Source organism: Topomyia yanbarensis, chromosome 2, assembly GCF_030247195.1.
Source record: "Topomyia yanbarensis strain Yona2022 chromosome 2, ASM3024719v1, whole genome shotgun sequence".
NCBI lineage: Eukaryota > Metazoa > Arthropoda > Insecta > Diptera > Culicidae > Topomyia > Topomyia yanbarensis.
The window spans coordinates 333,266,778-333,278,889 of record NC_080671.1 but is presented as its reverse complement, the minus strand read 5'-3'; the positions used below and the strand labels follow the sequence as shown (position 1 = coordinate 333,278,889).

General features: G+C 37.4%; 1 protein-coding gene across 2 annotated transcripts in view; it reads left to right on the top strand.

The window, feature by feature from the left end:
• The window catches only part of LOC131683955 (uncharacterized), a 378,198-nt gene extending 373,137 nt beyond the window's left edge, over nt 1-5,061 (top strand). For both annotated transcript variants that reach the window (XM_058966377.1, XM_058966375.1), the window contains one exon: nt 5,003-5,061. The gene's annotated coding sequence lies outside the window, so the exon portion shown is untranslated. The remainder of the gene's footprint in view (nt 1-5,002) is intronic.
• Nucleotides 5,062-12,112: the final 7,051 nt, after the last annotated feature.

The following is a 12,112-nucleotide window of genomic DNA, read 5'->3' as shown; positions in this document are numbered from 1 at the left end:
ATTTATTATTTTAAATAGTAGGGGAGACTGAGGAGACTTGATCCCCGGGGAGACTTGATCCCATCATTGTAACTCAAAGGCGGATCAGAATACATTAATCGAATATACTATAAAGTTGCGTAGTTTTATCTAAACATAAATTTCATTAACACAGAAAAAAGAAATTGGACTTTTGTGTAACCGAATTTTTACCGATTTAAAAAAAAGTCTCAGAAGAACTGAAGAAGATTTATTTTTCAAATTTTCAAACTTTTATACAATTGATAAAATCACCCACTACATACTCTACTTTTGCATACAGAATTACAGGAGAATGTCAATTGTATGAATAAGTTATGATTGAGCTGATTCTTTTGTTCAACTATATTTTAACTAAATTTTGCTGAAATATATGCTATGGGTTCACTTGATCCCTTCAAATTCGTGGAGATTTGATCCCCTTCGCCGTACTTCATACACACCACTGAAAATAACCAAATTCACACCAGAACAATTGAAGTCATTGTTGTCATAAAAAAATGTCAAAAATGAACGCTTCATCGTAAAGAAACATAACTGTAATTGTTTACTACAGTATACGTAGCAACCATTCATCCCACATTTGACGTTCCTCAACCATAATAAAGACAGCTTTCAAATAATTGCACGGAGATTTGGTGAATTCGTAAAAAAATCAGGTGAGATATGCGTAATATTTAGTAACAAAAATAACAATATCTAATCATAACAATTTAATCAATACTACAATCCATTTATAAAATTGAATGGGGTAATGTACCCGTTTTTGCCCTATTAAGAAGGGTACCACATTATTACTACAATAATTTTATTATTTCAGCTTCTTTGATTTGTTATTAAGGTTCATTTTTTTATTTCGATTATAGTGGTTTTAACGTTAAGGTCATTCGCCTTTTATTAAGAGCCAATATAATAATAAAATTGTCTTGAGAATGGTGAAAATCTTCTGTTTGAGCGCAGCAAAATCTCTAATCGAGTACCTCCATTATCGCAATATTTTTTGCATTTGAGTCAATGCGTTGAGCAAAGATGGCAGACGCTGCTCTAACCAAAGGCTTCAGATGGGTAGGATGATAGTAGAAGCAGGGCAAAAATAGGCTTATTACCCTACATGCTCTTTTAAACACGTTTTCATAAAGGAATCAAGTGTCTCCAAATTAGGGATCGAGTCTCCACTAATCTAAGAATTTTCCATTTTTTTTGTTGTTTTCCAGAAATGCTCATAGCTCATGTCCAGTATAATATTTCCATTTATTTTTTTATGATTATTAGTCATCCCTAGAAACAATATAAAACTACAAAAAAATACATAGTTTGTTATCATTCCACGGAGTTGGACTGAAAAATAAAAAAGGGGATCAAGTCTCCTCAGTCTCCCCTAATTTGTCGCCGAACCTAATTTTTGAAATTGGTTGATAACTCATAACTCGTAACTCGACTGAAATTGCAATTGTTGGATAAAAGTATCCTACGAAGTCTCGACAATAACTCATGTACTCACGTGAAGAAGAAATACCGTCTGGGTTCTTAGCAGGGATGTAATGCACCTCAGAGCAAATAAAGAGAAGAACAAAAAACGCTCTTTGCACTTTTCATGCGAACCACCGCTCTTCTCTTTCTCAATAAACCTCTTCACTCCGATGTCTGTTGCTCCCATGCGTGCATTCTACTCCATGGCTGCACACCACAAAGAATAGAAATAAAGAGGCTCTTTAGTGTGAATTTTGGTCCCACGCGCACGGAGGCAGAGAAGGCAACCAAAAACATTTCAAAAACGTTCTTCCGATCAAACTTTATCTGAATTGTAGTTTGATTCACCTTCCTACCTGCTTGCCAGTTGGGGAAGGCCCAAAAAAGTAGATCTTCAAGGTGACTCTTTGCGCGAATTTCTACAGCTCTTGGTGCACAGATCTTTCTCTTTTTCGTTTTCAAGTTTCTCTTTGTGCTGCTCTATTTTTCATCGGAATAATTCACTCTATATGCACATTGTGTGAGCAAATAACAAGCCTGGTTCTTAGTCATGAAGGGGCCTTTGACTAAGGATAAATTTTCTTTGTTCAATTACTTTGTGGGAGGATCTGATAAGATTTTACCAAAAAACGATATTTTCAGTATTCGTTTTCATTCAGCTGAGAACATTTACATAACTAAATTGGAGTGAATTCACTGTAGTTGAATACGCATCGCCTTAGTTTCTATACATTCGACCCATAGGATGACTCGTGAAGAACTAGCAGTGTTTTTTTCCTTTAAAAGGGATATTCTGGGATTTCTTCCCTCGTGTACTCATTCGATGTAAATCTAATGAATTCACTGGTAACACCCAGGTAACAATTTAAGGTTCATGGCAGGGTACAAGAGCAACCTCAGTTTTATGAGAGACTATACAATTATCATAAAACTTCCTTTGTTACAAAGGGATTTTGAATGGCTCATGGAGTTTTTGTTCCAGGGAGTAGATGACGGAAATTGATAATTGATACCATTTTGAAATCCAAGATGCCGGCTTCCGGTGACCCCAAAACAGTAAGAACTACAATCAATAGGAATATCATTTGAAAGGGGTTGTTCAGGAGATGACGAAAATGGATGGTTGAGGCCATTTTGAAATCCAAGCTATCTTGGCTTCCGATAACCACAAAACAGTGAAAAACATCATCAATATGGGTATCATTTGAAAATGGTGGTCAGTTGAAGACGGAAATTGGCGAGTAAGGTCACTTTGAAATCCAAGATAACGACTTCCGGTAACCACAGAACACCATCAATATAGATGTCATTTGGAAGGCGGTGGTCAGTAGATGGCGGAAATTGATGATTGAGGCCATTTTGAAATTCAAGAGGGCCAAGGGGTTGTTCAGGATGATGATTGAGGCCATTTTAAAATTCAAGATGGCCAAGGTCGCTTTGAAATTACGAAATTTGACGATTGAAGCCTTTGTAAAATTCATGATTGCGTAAAAAAACACTATTAATGTGGGTATCACTTGAAAAATTGGGGTCAGTAGATGACGGAAATCGACGATTAAGGTCATTTTGAAATCCAAGATGGCGGCTTCCGGTAACAACGGCCCAGCGAGAACTACTACCAATATAGGTCTTATTTGAAAGGGGCTGATCAGTAGATGACGCAAATGGATGATTGAGGCCATTTTTAAATCCAAGATGGCGGCTTCCGATAACCACAACACAGTGAAAAACAGCACCGAGATTGGTATCATTTAAAAGATAGTGGTCTGTAAATAACGTAAATTGAGGCATTTTCGAAATCCAAGCTGGCGTCTTCCAGTTATCGCAAAACACCATCAATATGGGTATCAGGTATTGTATTTATCAGTCATATGACTAAATGAGTCCGGATAATTTGCCACCTCGACAATAAAAACTCACATTTTGACACAAAAGTTATTGGCACTTTCACAACTTCTCCGGATAAATGCACCGCATTTTTTGTCCGGATAAAAAAATCCGCCGGAGAATGAGCGAATGAGTTTATCCCGGAATACTTTTTACTCTCTCAGTCCTGCTACTGCTATTACAAAACACGAAAAAACAAGTCTATCGCACCTCTTTGTCGCTTTACTTGGATATGAAGTGTATATTTTGACGCTTTTATTGATTTCTAAGAAAATAAAACATTGTCACCTTCTCCGGTGAGAAGGTCCAAAGTCTAGTGCTAGTTACTGATGAGAACAATCGGATACGTAAAAAATCCAAAACTTCCAAAATGGCGGCAATCATAAATTCACCACTTACTTATTGCCATCTTTCATATGATACCCATATTGATAAAATCTATCACTGTTTCGTGATAACCGGAAGCAGCTGGGTTTTTGAACTGGCACCAATCATCGATTTGCATCACAAGGGGGTAAAAACGGGTCTTCGCTGTAGTTCCATTGGCTGTATTAAGTATAGTTGACATACTCATTGAGAGAGACACCTTTTGACTCCCCAGTCTAGGAGAGGAAATACCAAATTCTGCTGACCCAAGAGTGGTGCACTTTCGGACCTGGTAGAAACCGGTTTATGTTCTTAAAAATATTTCGAGATCTGACCATTCAGAAATCGATTCTAACTCAGATAACATGTAAATAAGGTTTTGAAGGACCACGAACACGCAAACAAGATTGCTTGCTATGACTGTCTACGAGGGATTATCGCATCTACGTATCTGCCAGGGCAGTGAAAATGAAACGTGTAATCTCTGAACCGATTCTGAAGTGCAAAAATCTGTTGGCTCCAGGTTGTATGGAAAAAATTAAAATAATTAGCTAGCAAAGCACTTTTCAAGTTCCTTTTGTGGCCCAAATGACTGAGCAAATTGTGGGAGCGATTGGTTGCTCCGTAGCTTTCCGCATTTCGTTGAAAGTTTGTATGGAAATTAGTACAAAGAAACGTACTTCTTTGCATATATTTAAAACCTATACAACAAAAGAGTAGTTCAGAAATCAGAATGTGGTTAATAAATTCACCGAAAACAGTACCCACCAGTTTAAAGAGCGGTTAATTTTTTTTTGCGTTCAAGAAAATTCGAATATCGTTACAATCAAGATTAAGAATCGGCTGAAAAAAAGACTTTTTTCTGGGAACAAGCTGTATTTTTGTTAGGTTTTTTAACTGAAGTTTTTTAAACGACTCTCACATAGAAGAATCCTACTCCGATTTTTATGCCCTTTTATGCATTCTAAAATATTTAAAGCGGGTCTTATGAAGCGTGTTCTATCTTTCCTCGTATTAGCTTCGGTCGCTCATTTGTTAGATAGCCACTTTGAAACCTTCTCTAGCGAGAGATTCTCCCCAAATTTTCAGCAATTGAAACATTCAACTAAAATCAATGGAATAAACATCACGACTGAAATGAAATGCATCATGTTCAACTAACTTTATTTATTATTTGAATTCTAAGCAGCAGTGGTTGGGAACAATATTTTTTTTCTAACACTATCAAATAAAGCTTACAGTCATTACTATTTTCTTTTAGTGCACCACCGCTTCGGACAAGAGAACCCGCTAAAGGTTACAATCTACGGAACTCAATTGAGCCACCTTCCCCTGCACTCCGAAGACCTTCTGCAGACACTGAACTCAATCGTAACCGAGCATCAGCCAGTGCCACCGCCAACCGCCGTGGTGACTAACAATTTCGAAATTCTGAAATCAGTCAAAGCGGGCATCCCGCAGCCAGGTCGCGAATTGTTATTTCACCAACTACAACAGCAGCCGGACCAACTTTTCCACCGCAGCACAGATTTACGACCTTCTGCTGTACCCCCTCACCTTCCACCAGTATCGATGGCGCCAACTCTAGCTCAACTATGGAAGTCCCAACCATCCATCAGCGGTGCTGTGTCTTACATAACACCACTAACTAACGTACAGTATCAGCGGGAAGCAGCCGCAACTCAGCAGCAAGTACCACTGGTCAATCGGCACCTCCTGAGAGTCCCACTGAAATCAGCATCAGCTGTGGTACCTCCAAACCAACCCATTAAAACGCAATCATTCAGCATCGCGAAATCGGTTGAACTTTTCCAGGATGGTCTCTGCACTCAAAGCTCCGGGCTGACCGGAAGATGTCTGCATCACAGTCTGTGCAGGCGGAGCTCTCCGTACGACAACATCTCTTACTGCAACTACGACCTGGGGATGATTTGTTGTCCGATTTGAGTCAAGCAATATTCTGCTTCCATAGAGTGCACACTATAGAGTTACAGTGTGTGAGAAAGTGATGGGAAGGAAGAAAACACTCAAAACCATTGCGAGTCGAAGTTACGCGAGTCAAGTTAGGTATTTATTTATTTTTTTCTATTGATGGCTCGATAGGTCAGCCCCGCGTGTGTGTTGAGAAAAAAAAACAATGTTGAGTGTAAGAGATTATAGTGATTTTTTAGTTGCTGAAAAGTCAAATTTTTGCAAAAATCTTCGACCCGTGCTATGATGACATCTGTTTCCTGTGACTAGCCGGTGAGAGAAGTCGGTAAATAGCAGATGCGCAATACAATTACTTACCAATATCCTATTGCTCTATGCATCAAGTTCTCCTGCGGATATGTGTCCCGACGTTTCGATGCTTAAAGTTTGTCGACTCTTTTGGAACTTTGGTTACATACATGTATGATCAATCGTTACGTTAGCGAATGGGGTGGGCGTAGCGTATTGGTAAATCGATTGCCTTGTACGCAGCGCACCTGGGTTCGAGTCCCGACCCCGCACATAGGGTTAGAAATTTTTCATAAGAAATTTTTCTAACCCGAAGAGGTGAATGACCTCAAGGTTAAAACCTCTATAATCAAAATAAAAAAAAAGTTACGTTAGCGACGCGTTCAGAAGTGGCAAAATTATTTAAATTTACACTTCCAAGAATAGTTTGACGGATTGCGGCTGTTTCTTTTGTTAGCATTTTAATGATGTTTGGTGTCGCTTGTTAAATCCTGTCAATTGAAAAAGCATTAGTTGCCAAAATAAAAGATGGAATTGGCAGAAAACGAGGACCGCATGCTTTGAAGAAATCCACTAGTCTAGTGTTTTGAAAGGGAAAATGTACTTTTGCATATAAAATATTTAAAATAATCCATAAAGAATTGTAAAACGATCCATAAAAAAGTAGTCAATGTTCCATAAAACAAAACTGAAAATCCATAAAACTGTGTGAATGATCCATAAAAAAGGGTGATTTGATCCATAGATTATGCAAAATTGAACCATAAAATGGTCTCAAAAGAGCACTAAAATAGTAATAAAAGAGCAATTAAAATGAACCAATGCCCCATAAAAATATTGGAAATGTTCCATAAAATGATACATTTTGCGCCATAAATTAACAGACATTGATCCATAGAATATTAACAATGTACATTAAAACACGTCGATATGTTCCATAATATCGACAAAAATGTTCCACGGTATTAAAAAATGGAGCAATAAAACGTCAGAAAAAGTTCCATAAATTTGATGAAAATGTTTGCTAAATAATTTTTCTTGGTCCATAGAAGATGTAAAAATGAACATTAGAAATGATTCATATATCGAACGTTAAATTATGGTTCATGGATATTTACAAAACGATCCATAAGAAAAGAAAATGTAAAACGACCCATTAATATGTGCTTATGCATTAGAAAAAATAAATTTAATGAATTCATGCGAAATTTTATGGTAAACTTAAAAAATAAGTTGTGCTTAATAATTCTCATTACAGTGACAGTGTTTTAACAAGTGAGCTTATACTGGGAGCTAGTGTGATGCGGCTTGGCCGCATATCCGAGGCCAAGGATCCGAAGCGGCGCAAAGCCGCTGAGGATCCGTTGGACGAGGCATTGATTAACCCGTAGCTGGAATTGCAGGCAAACCTGTGGTCCTCTCGTTTGCCCGGTTTACTTAAATATAGGGGCTATAGCTAGTTAAAAGCCGACTGAGCGGCAGCGAAGTCGGACAGTACACAAGAAAGCGATGTGGCGTAGCCACATTAGTCAGTGTTCGTGTATAAAGTGTCCGTTTTCGCTTCAGATAGTTATTCAGATAGTATTTGCGACTCATGCCAGCCTGTATAGGTGGTCTAGTAACATTCAGCGCTCTAATATCATAAATACCCTGACGTTTAAAGAGTTGCCATAATGATTTCAGGTTAGCTAAGGTCAGTTAGCTGACTAGTTGAGTACGGAAGCTGAAGTTTAACTATAATGTATGCATTATTTGTTGTAGTTTGACATTACAACCAAATGTAATAAACTTTATTATTAGTTCGAATAGCAAAAATTTCGCATGACTTGATTAAATTTAATTTTTCTGGTGCATAAGCACATATTAATGGATCGTTTAACATTTTATTTTCTTATGGATCGTTTTGTAAATATCCATGAACCATAATTTAACGTTCGATATATGAATCATTTCTAATGTTCATTTTGACATCTTCTATAGACCAAGGAAAATTATTTAGCAAACATTTTCATCAAATTTCTGGAACTTTTTCTGACATTTTATTGCTCCATTTTGTAATACCGTGGAACATTTTTGTCGATATTATGGAACATATCGACGTGTTTTAATGTACATTGTTAATATTCTATGGATCAATGTCAGTTAATTTATGGCGCAAAATGTATCATTTTATGGAACATTTCCAATATTTTTATGGGGCATTGGTTCATTTTAATTGCTCTTTTATTACTATTTTAGTGCTCTTTTGCGATTATTTTATGGTTCAATTTTACATAATCTATGGATCAAATCACCCTTTTTTATGGATCATTCACACCTTTTGATGGATTTTCAGTTTTGTTTTATGGAACATGGACAACTTTTTTATGGATCGATTTTCAATTTTTTATGGATCATTTTTATTGTTTTAGCGGTGCAAACTTGGGGCTGCCGTTTTGAAACGACATTTTAGTACTCAAAATAAATAGCTTCCCTAATAAACATCTTATGATCGAAGAGCCTAACGACCTGTTCAGGGTATCATCCATACAATATGTGGAATCGTTGGACTATATGGGTTAAAGTTTGTGTATAATTGTTTTTCTATTAGGGTTCTCAGTTGAGATCGTTGGTTTCGGGTTTTTGGACCCGAACCCGACGGGCCAAGTCAAACTTCAAACAGCTTCCTGCACAGGAACATGATATGTTGATTGTAAGAGGAAAGGTGACAGAGATTTTCATACACATTAAGCTATCAAAGTTCTCAAAGATATATCTCATGTGGCAGGTCATCTGCTGCTGTGGTTTGAAGAGCAACATTTACGTTGTAAGCGGGCCCATCAATCATGAAATTAATGTGCATGAGTGCCGGGAAAAACGTTCCGTTTTGGTATGATTTGGCATTTTGCCATTGCAGAAAAGGCCATAGAGTGGTAAGCCGCAAACAAGATCCAGATAGTGCACCAAGACATGAACCCTTCCAACACGCAAGAGCTCCACCCAAAAGAAAATTATTGGGCAAGCGTCAAGCGGAACCTCAAGAAGTTTCACGGTTCTTCGGTTGTCAGCGATATTCAGTTCACGGCAAGCTGGCTTTCTGCGGCTTGGAAAGTGTCCAAGGAGGCTGCGAAAAGCTTAATGGAAGGCACATAGGAGTATTCGGGTCAAAAAGCTGACCAAATGTATTAAGGACATACATGCGAGCTACAACATAACTCCTACGCCACACACACCCCTCCCCTGCCTAACCATGTAACTGACATGAGCAAATATAAAAATACGTTTTTCAACACACTAACCTTGACCTTGATGTGCCACGAAACTGCTACTTGAGGAAGCTAGAACATTGTCCTATAGAATCAAACTGAGTTTTCGATGGTATTCCAACTGTAGTTCTTATTTTGTGCGAAAATCTCATCCCTCTTCACTTAGGATTTCTTTTCGTAACACTCTTCTCTTCTTCTCATTTTCATTACACTTCTTCAAATACAATTTAATCACACACCACTGCAAAAACACCTTAAACCTCTTCCTCTACAGCGAATGAACCAGTAATGAAAGGAATCCAGTGTAACAAGATGTGCGAAATATTATAGTTATATTTGTATGCATTAGACCTCTCCACATTTTGAAAAAGTTTTGAAATATACATGGGTCAGCTCAAATTTTTGTTCTAGGTGTGAATTTAAGAACTTTCGCCAAAAATGGCTTAATTTGGACATGATTTAGAGGTGTCTCCAATCAAAAATCGTGTTTTTGCTATGTTTCCATAGGAAGATCACTTACTCTGATTTGATAGGCCCTACATGCCCACATATCATCAAAGGTTGTTCCTTACACATATCTTAACATGTTTTAACAGGTGAACATAGCTCTAATCGCAATAGAAAATTTGTTAACTGGATTTTTTTTTATAGAAAAGAATACCAAAACCAAGAAAAATACTACTAATTTTCCTTGGTTTTGATATACTTTTCTATATGAAAATCCAGTTAACAAATTTGCTACTGCGATTAGAGTTATGTTCACCTGTTAAAACATGTTAAGATATGTGTAAGGAACAACCTTTGATGATATGAAGGAATGTAGGGCCTATCAAATCAGAGTGTAAGTGATCTTCCTATGGAAACATCGCAAAAAGATGATTTTTGATTGGAGACACCTCTAAACCAAATTAAGCCATTTTTGGCGAAAGTTCTTAAATTCACACCTAGAACAAAGCTGACCCATGTATATTTCAAAACTTTTTCAAAATGTGGAGAGGTCTAGTATGCATCTTTAGATGTGACTCTAACTTTTTGTAAGAGTGGCCGCAAGTTTCAAAAGCGTCGCTCCGAGAAAAATCGATTGATTCACTGTACGTGATTTGGGTCTCGCTTGGTCCATTAGGGCCCCTTACACGAGGTGCGAGTAATGTCATTACTGAGCGGTAATGCCACTTTTAATCATCGTGTAAGATGAGTAATGACGGCATTCCCATACAATTCCAGTAATGACACTACTTAATAATGACACTTTTATTGCGCGTGTAAGGGCCCCTTTTCAAAACGCTGTATCTCTTACAATATTTGGAACGCTCAAATTTTGCACAGATAATCTACGAAAGAAGACTGATTGACAGGCCCGATGAGAGGGGGATCAAGGGGACAACTATTCCGGGGACGGGTTTATTTTGGGGGCCCGTAAGTTTACCTGATAACAAAAAAGATGCATGGGTAATGTCAGAGGCATAACCGGAGTGAAGTAGAATACACTTTAGGCTGTTAATACAAATGCTACAGTTTTGACTATCTTCTGATCGGTTGTATTAAAACCAGTTATTTCGTTATTTCTAATGGAAACACCGAAATATCAATACATGTGCATCGAAATCTTAAATATTCGAACATATTTATCCTCATATGGTAACCCTGAAAAGAGCATTTAATGGAAGTGAAACAATTCATTTGGCAACAGTAGAGAATCGGTTGTCACGGTAAAGATAGATACGTCTACCTTTATCAGAACACACGTTAGTGAACTCGGGTGATTCGTAGTTATTTTGCCTAAGCTCGACCCTCATTAACAGAAGACAAAGATTAAGCCCGTACGATATTAAGCCCGTTCTAATGACCCTGCCACTTCTAGTTTTCCGATCTGTTTACTTCACATCCTTGCTCTCACTTGAGTACTAGCTCTAAGTTTCATAACTTTCCCTGCCCAGTAATCTCTAGCTAATTGAATGTCGTTAAAATGTAAAAAAAAATGTGACTAGCATAGTCGAAATAAAAAACGAAAAAAAGTTAAATAATAATTTATTGTTAAATGGAGTTGATATGAGCGATATAATGATAAAAATGTGAAATCGAGACGAAATGTCAGAAAATTTGATGTTTATGAATTTTACCGGCAACGAATCTATTTTTATTTTGTTCGTAAGATTTTTCCACGTTCAACAAAGTACAGTTCATTAAAATTCAGTGAAGAATAATAGAGATGTATGCAATAGAAAATAATAAAATTTAATATGAATGACAAAAGGCTCTATAACCTCAACTTCCCGTATTCGGACAAAAGTCAAAAAGGTACCGTTCGATTTCTGAGATTTTCTACCATTAGAAAAACTGCAAAATATGTATGAGTTGCATCACGGAGCAGAAAAATTATTGAAAATAGTGGATTTTGGGGATAAAATGGCCGAGTACCCCACATTCCCGTAGTTTTTCGAGAAACAAAAAAAAACTCCATTCAAATACTAAGGTAATTCCCTTAAAAAAAACCTGTTTTACTCCACCTAGAGGTGCAATTGTGCCTTTCTCACTTCTCCAAACTATGATTTAATAGCTAATTCGTACAATACAATATTATGGAAATGTCTATCATTCTTATTACACTTGGTAAGTATATAAAAGAGCACCTTTTTGCATTCATCGCGGTATCGGTTTGAATCGGAGTTTTCTATGTGATCGCACTCCACAACCCGTAACTCCGGAGCCGGAAGTCGGATGGAGATGGAGTTTAATATCAGTTTCCGGGGACGCAACACCTTTCATTTGAGACTAAGTTGATCAAATCGGTCTATCCATTTTCGAGAAACCGATATAACCGTTATTCTGAATTTGGATGCTTCCGGATCCGTCGATGGTGGCCAGTGTGGCCAAAGAGACTTTGAATGACCGTTGGTGACCTAGAT